General features: G+C 43.1%; 1 long non-coding RNA gene across 3 annotated transcripts in view; it reads right to left on the minus strand.

The window, feature by feature from the left end:
- The window catches only part of LOC138414040 (uncharacterized), a 22,047-nt gene extending 13,020 nt beyond the window's left edge, over positions 1-9,027 (minus strand). Inside the window, exons 1-4 of one of the 3 annotated variants that reach the window (XR_011246415.1) lie at positions 8,869-9,027; positions 8,006-8,235; positions 6,180-6,256; positions 3,138-3,269 (exon numbers count right to left, since the gene is read on the minus strand). This is a non-coding gene — a long non-coding RNA (uncharacterized lncRNA). Of the gene's footprint in view, positions 1-3,137; positions 3,321-6,179; positions 6,257-8,005; positions 8,236-8,868 lie in introns of those variants that run through there. The other 2 variants (XR_011246416.1, XR_011246414.1) reach the window with 2 other exon arrangements.
- Positions 9,028-10,478: the final 1,451 nt, after the last annotated feature.

Raw genomic sequence — 10,478 nt, forward strand, 5'->3', positions numbered from 1 at the left:
TAAGCTGAATATCACAATGTAGCTTTCTAATTCCATTAAAATAATTAGAATTTAGTTTATAATCTGACATTACCCCCAGCACCATTTTTAAAGAGCAACTTTCCAGACTACCTTTGAAGCACTTTTTAACAATATGAAACTACAAATGTAAACCATATTTAAAAGTTCATCATGTTAAACTTTTTATGTACTTTTTTGGAACTAGTTTTTTAATTTTAGATTATGTGTCCACCTATCTTAAGTGAACAGTTAATAATTAGCTTATTGATGACTGCATGATGCCTTACAGTTTTCATTATTTTTTCTTATGCAAACGTCATGCAATAAAGCAAACCCTAATGTTTGGCATCCTTATTGGGCAAATGTTTCGTTTTAATGTGTCTTATCTGGCTAGTATGCTCTGAAATTTTGTATGTTTACTATTATCTATATGAGGGGGTGACTGGGAAAGGAGACTGCTTCAGAATATTTAGAATAATGCTTAAGTTCCTAGAGGCTTTTGCATTTTCCAGGAGACAAGTTGTGTTTGGTTGTACCTTATACCACATTTATCTCTGAATCATGTGTATTTTTATCTGTAACACTACCATTGCCAATGCTGATGGGGTCCATGTCCTAGTCCCTGTGGGATCGGCCTTCTGCAGAAAAGCACATCTTCTGGTACAACCCAAGGTTAATTTTTGGTTTGATAGGCCCATTCCAGTTGTCTCATTCTGAAGTGCTCCATCTTACTGGTTTGGTATTCTGTGCCTCTTCACCAAAAGTAGTGACAGGCACCAGTCTCCCCACATTTAGAGGTACTCCCCAGTCTCTTTATACTTAATGGTACTCTCCAGGGCAAACGACAAGTAGGGTCTTGTGCACAGTCTCATTGTGGAGGCGTGCATCTGAGGAAAAAGAGCCTATTCTCCTTCATTTGTCACTGAGATATTTGGGGATTTTGCTCCTGTCCTTCAGCTCTTTTGCATTTTGGCGTATTTTATTTCTTGGTGGAAAGAAAATGAATCCATGTATTTAATTTTCTTTTTTTTATTCTCAGCTAGCTCTCACTTTATAGCACAAAAGGCTTTTGTTTTTAGATACAATTCTTGCCATGCGATAGTGTCTGCAAACCTCATTGACAGGCTTTCTAGTAAGATTTTAGTTAGCTTTTTAAAGCATTTTAATTTCCTAAGAAATTGAGTTCTTTTTTTCCATATGTCAGAGATTCCCATAATTCGCTGAAAGACAAGTGCCAAATATTTATTTTTAAAGACTGTCAAGCTTAAGGTTTCCTCTCGTGGTCATAAACCAAGGTTTCGTAGTACATTTAACCAATTCCATTGAGAATAGATTGCTCCAATTCCATCAAGAGTAATTTTAATATCAGAATCAGTGTTTTTCTCTAGCTATTGTCCAAATCAGAGTTACTGTAGTCCTTTCTGTCATCAATAATGTAATATATGAAGCAAATAAGGATTGAAGGATATGCCTGGAAGGAATTACCAGTTGGCTAAACCAACAAGGTCATTTCACCATGACATTTGGTCTTAGGAATTCACCTATTCTATTTCACTTTCAGTTTCCTTCTAAATGAAAATAGAAAGCTTTCTCCCTGCCTAGAAACATCAGTAGCACCATGGGAAAAGTAGCAAATGACATTTCAGCCTCTTGGTTTATTCTGCCAGATATGTTTAAAGTACTCATTTTTAACGTCTTGACCAGACAGAACTAAGCCTTATTAAAAGTAATTGCCTCTTGTTGATGGTATCTTTTCAATATTTACAGGGACATGCCTTTCTTCAAGTATTTCCTAGTATCTATTGTGATCATTGAGAAGTTAATTATTTGTGTTATAAATTGGTATAAAGGAAAAAGCTTAGTGGTTTCTCTAGAGGGGATTTGCTTTCTGGTACAAAATATATTGTTCCAGAGCTCTCATTCTAGGTCTGTCACTGGGATCAAAGGAACAAAGTCACTTTGTGGACCACACTAAACTGTGGATATTTTCCCAATGATGTAAGAGTCTTATGGCCTGAACCTCTGGAAGTGAAGCTGCACTTTCCTGCCAGCTCCAGGGAGATGGGCCTCAGAGTTCCCCAGCCATTGGGCATACCGTCTAGTTCTGAGAGCTCCTCAGAGCATATACACTAAGTCACTGCTTCCTTCAGCAGAAGCAAGTTAAGAGAATGCCAAGAAGCAGTAAAAGCACATGGGGAAAACATATACTCTGTATGTGCCTGTGCAAGTGTGCACATTTGCGGAGTAGTTTTGGGGTAAATGGTAGTATTGGGGACATAGGTTAATTTTGTTCCTCCCACTGTAGAGTGTGAAAATGTAATTAACACTGTTGTATACAAGTTAAGATTGGATTCCATATAAATCAGGAAGTGTTCAAAAGATGTTTTAAAATCTTAAGTCCAAAACTAAAAATAGAGGGTCTCAGCTGGCTTTTGTATTTTTAAAGAAGAGCTTCTCAACCTCACACCTGTTTCAATGACTGCTGTTAATTATACTTTTGTGTAACTGTTTAAATTGATGGATTCCAGTTTATCTTGGTGAATTTTTAGATTGAAGATTATAGCATTTTTAAAAATTGGGGCACAGATATTTCCTAAAGCATATGAAAAAATATTCTTCACCATTGGCTTAGTTGACCCAGTATCTTTGAGTGCCAAAGAAGTATGAATTCAGATACTGCCTGCATAGATCTAAATTTTAGTTTTGTGTGCCTGTGTACATATACAAATTTACTGTGGTTTACAATGTATACACAGAACATTTCTTTTCTTTAGTTTTCAACTGGCTCACACTTCTGTGTAGCGCTTTCCAGCATGTAAGTTACTTGTAAATCATTAAAATAGAGTAATATTTGATAATAGTGTTTCTTGCCTTCTGCAAAATGACTTAATTAACCCAGCATTTTCACAAGTTCCATCATTAAAAACAGAATACCTCTAGCTGACATGATTTGAGAGTTTCAGGAGACAGGTTTACATTTTCTGAAACTGTACTTGGTATGTGGCTCAACGTAGCGTTTCAGTCTTAGTCACTTACAGGACTGAAGTTTGCAAGACTTCTATTGCCAAATAAATTTTGACCAGAGTACACTGAAAATAGCTAATATAAAAGGAAGTCTCTCAGAAAATCTTGTGTTGATTTTATTTAGAGTATATGGTTTGGATTTTTTTTTTTTCTGGCTGTGCCATGCAGCATGCGGGATCTTAGTTCCTCGACCAGGGATCGCCGTGTCCCCTGCACTGGAATCGTGGAGACTGCCAGGGAAGTCCCTGTTTGAATCATTTTAAACGTATGTAAAAGTTGGTGAAGCTTCAAAAAGTCTCCAAGAGAGCGAAAAAAGTAGAGATTAGCAAATATAAACTTCTGGATGCAAAATTAATAGGGAATTAAAGATTTTCTATAAACATTAAAATTTTTTTTTGTAATGAATAGTTGAGAGTTCAGAAAACAGTATATCTTCAATTAAGGACTAAATTCTCAAAGCTCCATATTTATGTTTCTGGTCATTTCCATCATTGTCCTTTTGAAATGCAAATTAGTGCTTTTAACCAAAAAAAAAAAAGAGGAAAAAGAAAGAGAACAAGCTCTTAAAAATATAGGGACTGTGCCTCTGTGTAAAGTGATTGGAATTTTGTTAAAACCATGTTTCTACTCTTGAACCCTGGAACCATTACCCCTCACATACCCCAGCCCACACCTGGATAAAAAGATCCCCGAGTATAAAGGGAGTCTACAGAGTCTGTTGAAGATGCAATTTTGAACTAATTTTTGTCCTCATAATTTGGAACATTAAGTAGCTAATATATTTAGTACCTCTGATTGATTGTTCTGGGCTTTGACCACACTTTTAAACAGAGTCCAAAGTAATCACAGTAAAGCAAATTTATCCAAAGTAAACTTTGTTTCAGGAGTGCCCGCACCCCAAATAGATTTTAGGACAGAAATGGGAAAGGCTTTTGAGTGATTTCATGCAGAATTATTTTCTGTGGAAAAGCCACACTGGAGTGGATGAATTCTTCAGCATGTATTTTAAATGAAGCGGGGGAATTAGATTTAATTTTAGTTTTAAATATTTGAGGGTCGAGGGAGGTGACAGTTCTACAGTTTTTGACATACAAGCTGTCCTTGAAATTGTTTTCATTATCAAGTATGAAGATTCACATCAGAATGGCCAACTTCACATGGGTTTCTGGATTCCCTGGTGCTGCTCCTAACCTGAACTCATAATCAGTTGCCATACTGAGGCAAGAGCACTCAGGGTGAATGTAGTCACATAACTTTAAAAGTGATCAAAGTGTTTTCCGTGGTGAGGCCTTCAGTATTTGACTGAATGCAGAGTATGTTGAAGTGGTAAGTCGGTGATAAGTTTTTCATCACTAACCTTGTTTGCACTTTTGTACACCACTGCTTGCACTAGCATCTTAGTGTGAATTTTAACAATTGTTTTACAGTGTATACAGATTGTTAAGCATTAATTTATATAAAGATGTTTGTTTACCTTTATATATTTTACAAAGAACAGCTATAATAGTTGGTTAAATGTCCTTGAATTGTGTTTGTGTGTTATTTTGATTATGTTCTATTGTCTTTTCACTCCCTATGAATTTGAGTGTCAGGAATAGAAAAATAAAATGATTACCTGGTCTTTGAAACACTCTGGTGTCAAGTCCCATTTTTACCATCCAATTGTAATTTTCATTGTGCTTATTAGAAATTTCTTGGACTTCGAAATTATTAAGATTATAGAACGTACCCTTTGTGCAAGGATTCCAAGGAACCTTTGCTTAAATTAAGTACCGAGGCCTAATTTGCCATGTAAGACTGAAAACAACTCATGGGCACACTGTAGTAGGACTTACACAATGCCAAGTCCATTGAAATGTGAAAAATAAGGCAGCTGGTTGGTTTTATCTACATCAAGGTTCTCTAGCTTTAGTATGCATCAGAATCTCCTGTGTGTGTGTCCGGGGGTGGGGGGGCGGGGGGAGCTGGCTTTAAAACACACAAGAAAAAAAATCCCACCAAATATTGTGATTCAGTAAATCCGGGGTGGGGTGGAGGGCAGAAATCCAAATCTTCAACAAGGTTCTCAGGTTTTCCTGGTGCCAAAGTGTGTGGATTTTCATTTAGGAAAAACAGTAATATAACACTAAATACTAGTAACACTAAATGGTCATTGGCCAATCAGGGAAGAAAAAAATGTATCTTTTTTTTTTTCCCCGAGAATTCATTTATTAGTAAATCCTATGTCAGTGTAACCTGTAGTCGGTGGTTCTGAACCTTGGCTGCAATTCAGAATCACCCAAAGCCCAGGCTGCCCTCAGGATGCAGACTTTTTTCAACTCCTCAGGTGACTCGAATGAAAAATTTTATCATTTTGTTAAGGGTTCTCAAGCTAATTTGAGACTTAAACCCAAATATAAAACCTTTCTACAGCCATCCCTTTAACCTTCCCACTAACAGTGTGCAGGACATCAAGCTTTATGCTAACTCTTAAACAATCATGATTCTATTACAGTTGGGTCCATCAAATAGAGATTTAGTATGGACTCAAGTTATTTGTTGAACTGAAACTAATAGGTAGGTAGTGAATGCACTGAAGGGATAAATGCTAAGAAAATAAAGTCCAGTTTATTTAGCTCATTTTCTTGAATTTAGCTATATAATATCCCACTAGACTATCTGATATTTGTTCTAAAGCTACAAGTAATGCAATGTCATAGCCCCCAAAAGAGTGTGAAAAACACCTTTTTGGGAATAGAGGAACTAGGAAACTGTAAAAGAAGCCCTTTGGGTGGTGGCCACCATCCTCCTAATTGAAAGGTGAGAACAACAGCTTAGAAACCTGATGATTAACAAAGGTCCTAGAACAGGCCCTGTTTCTGCTGCGTCCCTTATAAAGGGTTCAACTGGGGATTCAGTTAATTGACAAAGGTCAGAGCCTGTGTTTACAAAGCCTCTTAACTCAATTTATTTAAAATCAGACACCAAGACTGTAATTTTCTGGCCATTATTTAGTAAACAAAGGAAGCCTCACTTTGGAATGTGGATTTTGATTGGGGGCACTATGGTGAACCATTTAACATGTTTATTAAAGTCACTATGACTTCAGTGATGGCACTATGCCACTACGAACACGCTGGTAATGTTGCAAAAAGAAGACTGAAGCGCTTTCTTACCTGATTGTATTGAAAGGGCCTGGGTTAATGGGTAACAGTCCTCCAGTCAGAATCTTCACAGGTGTCACGTTTCATGGCTGGTAAAATAAACAAAGGGAAGAAATAATTGGAGGTGAGGTACAGGTGGACAGAGAAACACCTGGGGGTCAAAAATGGAGATTTTGGTTTACTACTTTCTTGAGCTAAAAGGAACTGAATGTGACCCTCATCAGTGGAATTGTAGTCGCATTTCATCCGGGATTAGCAAAATCTCAGAAACTAGAGATTATACACATTACCGAGTTACAGCACCGTTTTTAGGGTTTTCTCCTGGCCCTTGGGTTTGGGTTGAGCTCTCTAGATCCACCTCTTGGTTGGGAAGCCACGCCAGATTGATTGCAGTCTGGAGAAACGCATGTTGACGTTCCTCCATTCTAGGGACTTCACTTTCGAGACCTGAATGGCCAAGAGCCCCTCTTTGGGTAAGGGGCAGAACAGGAGAGTTCCAGCCCTGTTCTGGGCCCCAGAGCTCATTTACAACTAGGGGCTCTACTGCATGGGGACACAGCTCTGACAGCTCCTGAAGGAAACCACGCGACGCTGCTTTCTTTCCCGACTGCAGCAGATGGCAGTGGCACAAAGATATTTAGAGAACAGTCTGAGTCTTTTTCCACCTCAGCTTCTATTTGGGGCCAGGTTCAGAATCCACAGGCCTCTGGCAGTCGGGTGGCATGGGGACCCCTCTCGGATTCTCTGGGGCCTCAATTTGCCTTGCGTCTTTGGAGAAGCAGTGCCTGACCCTTCTGATTACCTGGTATGTGGGTAGCCTTTGCCCACCACTCCACACGCAGGGCTGGGCTGGGCAAAGTAGGAGGCGGGGTCCCTGCTCACCAGGTTCTCTCTTTTTTTCTCTCTCGCATATACAAAACCTTACGTGTGGAAAACCGTTATCACCAGGGACTTTGCAAGTATTGTGCTGGTATTGGATTCAGGTTGGGACATTTGGCCTTACTTTCTGTCTGCCTTTCCACCAGTCAGTCAGCAGGAATTTCCTCAACACCTGCCTGCTGGGGACTAGCATGGAATGATGAAAAAGGGGCAGAGATCTACCCAAGGCACCATGGAAGGCAAAAGGGAAAGGCCCCCAAACCCCATCGAGGTTTCTAGAAAAGGGGCACCAGAGCTGAATCTTGAAGGTGTATAAACTGGTTAGTGGAGAAGGGGTGAGAGAACAGTGCGAGCAGACAGCACGGCGATGACAGAGGCACGGCAGAAAAGGGCACGCTGTGATTTGGGGCCGGTAGAGCCCAGAGCCTGAAGAGGTGCTGCGTGGAGAGCATCTTAGATGGAAATGTCAGTGGAGGGAAAGATGAGAACATGAGGCCTGAACTGAGGAGGAGGCAGAAGAGCGGGGCTGATCCCTCTCATCTTTCAACCTGCTTCTCACCTGTCATGATAAGTAGGCTACTTCTAACACTGATTCCGAAACCAACATTTTATGACGTATGACCATGTTTTCCAGCCCAAGGCAGGAGCTGGGGATCCACCAGGGGAGCCTGCTCAGGGGGCCATCAGATCAGGATACACTATTTGAAGCTGAGAACATCTGGACAGACATGTATCCCCAAAATGCCACACTGAGCATGTGCACCAGAATGTGTGGCGCTGACAACAGGGAAGACACATGTTTGAGGTCAAAATAAAACACAAGCTGGAGCTGTTCACACAGCTACACAACCTACAAGACATCGGGCTGAGGGAGTGGGGCTCCCTGAGGGTACTGCTGGGAGTGGGGAGCTGAGACCACATCTGTCCCTCTCTGACCCCCCTCTCCATGCACCTCTTACCTGGGACTGGCTTTGCCTGCACAGTGTGGGGATCTGGTGGTTCCATCCATCGAGCAGGAGAAGCGTAATAGAAGTAGATGAGGGGAGCACCCTGCCTTCTAATCCCCTAGAAAAGTCCTGAACTTGAAAAGTCAGGTGGGCAGGGTGTCCTAACTCATCACACAGCCCAAGGGCTGCCCAGCGAACACTGGACTGGACTTGACCTCTGTGGCTCCCGGGCTCAGAACAGCCTGTGAACAGAAACATTGTTTCAGGGTGACAGTTACAGTTGAATTTAAGGAAGACATTTTTTAATTTAATACAGATGGCTTAGCAGTGGGTTGCTTATAAAGTGACAGGCTCTCTGTCACTACAATTCAGAGGCTGTCCTAGAGAAGGTGGTGGAGAAGACATGCTTTCACGCCCCCCACCCCGCTAAACACTGAGGTCCTATCACCCAGATGCGGCTCCTCAGATGAGGGCCAGGTAGGACCCAGGACTTACGGTGCAGGTTGGTACTGGTCCCATACACTTTCTTGACCAGAAGGATGTGCTCCTGGAGGGCAGAGGGGTCCCTAAGATTTAAGCATCCCCTCTGGTTCCTGACGTCCCTACAGGGCACACTGCTCCCTTGGCCGTGAACCCATTTAGGAGTCTTACGTTGGACGAGGCAGCTATCAGGCCCGTCCATGGCAGCTCCTTCCCAAGCCTCCTAGGCTTCCTTCTGTAAGCTGATGAGCATGAATATTACAGCTGGCGTGTGGGAAACAAAGTTTTGTATACCAAGCACCTGTCGCCAGAACCAGGCAATCACCCAGCGTCCCAAGATAGCAGTTCAGAATATCCACAGGTGATGGTTTATTTTGCTGAGTCACTTTTCTTACTTGGCTTCTGCAAACCCTGGTGCTCTTCCGAGTTTCGTGTTGCTCCCAACATTCAGTCCCCAGCAATGGAACGTTCCTTCTTTGCAAAAGAGGGTGAGGGTGCCGGACAGGAGGAATTCAGCTACCTCGGGCCTCCTGGGTTACAAGGTTTCAGGAAGGCCACCGAGGAACCGGGAATGCTGGGAAGGTGGGTGTTTCTCAGGCATAGGCAGCTGACTGGCACAGGCATCACGTGAGTGGCTTCCCTGATGAACACCTGGTGCTTACAACCCGCCCTTAGCCGGCCCCGCCCAGGCCGCACGTGGCCAGTCCCTGCCCTGCCCCCAGACCACAGGTGTCCTGCTTGGGCGTAGGAAGAGCCGTGAGAACTTGTAAACAGCGGGGCTTCGCCCCTAGGATTCCGGGACTCAGTAAACAAATCCCTCTGGCCTCCTGGCCTCTGGTCAGTCTGCCAGCGTTAGAGAGCCCTCTGCCTAAACCGCTGTTCCCCCTCCCCTCACCCAGTCAGTGGTTCCTCATTCTGTTCCCTTCACATCCATGCCCACTTTGTGACTCTCAGCCTCCCGGCATGGTGGGCCCAGTAGGAACTCTCATCCTCATTTGACAGGTGAGGAAACTGAGGCCCAAAGGGCCAAAACACAGTCCCTAATTCTCCATTACCATAAGGCCCACAAGAATCCATTTCTAGTCACTTTCTCCTTTGTGGTGTGTTCATGGATGAATTCTCTGGACCTGAACGGCCACAGTTAGCTAATGTTAACTGAGGATGGAGGGAGAATAAGGGGGAATTGCCCACTGAACCCAAACCCCTAGACCTGGACAAACCCACCCTACAATTGCTGTCACCCAAATCACAGAGTGCCCCCCCCCCAAGCCCTGCCAGCGAGGCCTCGGCCCCATACCCAAGCCTGGAGGATGGACACCTCACCTTCCTTCCAGTGCCTGCAGGCCCTGCTCAGTGCTTAACCCTGTCACCGTCCCAACCGGACCTTGTGTCTCACCTCATGATCACACCTATGGCTAATGCTATGCTCCTACTGACCCCTCACCTGGTGACAGATGAATCGGGGCCCATGATGGCATTCTGATTGTGTGAAAGCCTGCAGCGTCTTCCTGCTCTTGCTCTGTCCAAGTTCAGTCTGGAGGCTCATGTAACCCCCTCTGCCAGCCAGCCCCACCTCACCTAGCTGGCCTTAAGGTAAAATGAAGGGCCCCGGCAGACTCTGACCTGATCCTCACTGACCACATCCTCTGACCATGGACCCTCCTCCCAGGACCTAGAGAAAGCAGTATCCCCAACCTCTTCTCCCATTTTACAGATGGGAAAACTGAGGTACATCAAGTCAACGGCAGAGAGAAGAGTAGAACCCTGGTTTCCTCAGCCTGGGTCAGACATATTTTCCTACAGTGCTGTGCAAAAAACTGTGAGGGTTGGGTAAAAAGAAGACTTGAGTTTGAGTTGGGGGTCCCAGGGGAGTCATGGGTGCTCTAGGAAAGGCAGAGAGGCCCAATGTGAACTCTTTTTGTTTTTAATTTTTAAAATTAAAATTTTTTTAATTAACAAAATTTTTTTGGCCGCACTGCACAGCTTGCGAGATCATAGTTCCCCA

Source organism: Delphinus delphis, chromosome 3 (genome assembly GCF_949987515.2).
Source record: "Delphinus delphis chromosome 3, mDelDel1.2, whole genome shotgun sequence".
Taxonomy (NCBI): domain Eukaryota; kingdom Metazoa; phylum Chordata; class Mammalia; order Artiodactyla; family Delphinidae; genus Delphinus; species Delphinus delphis.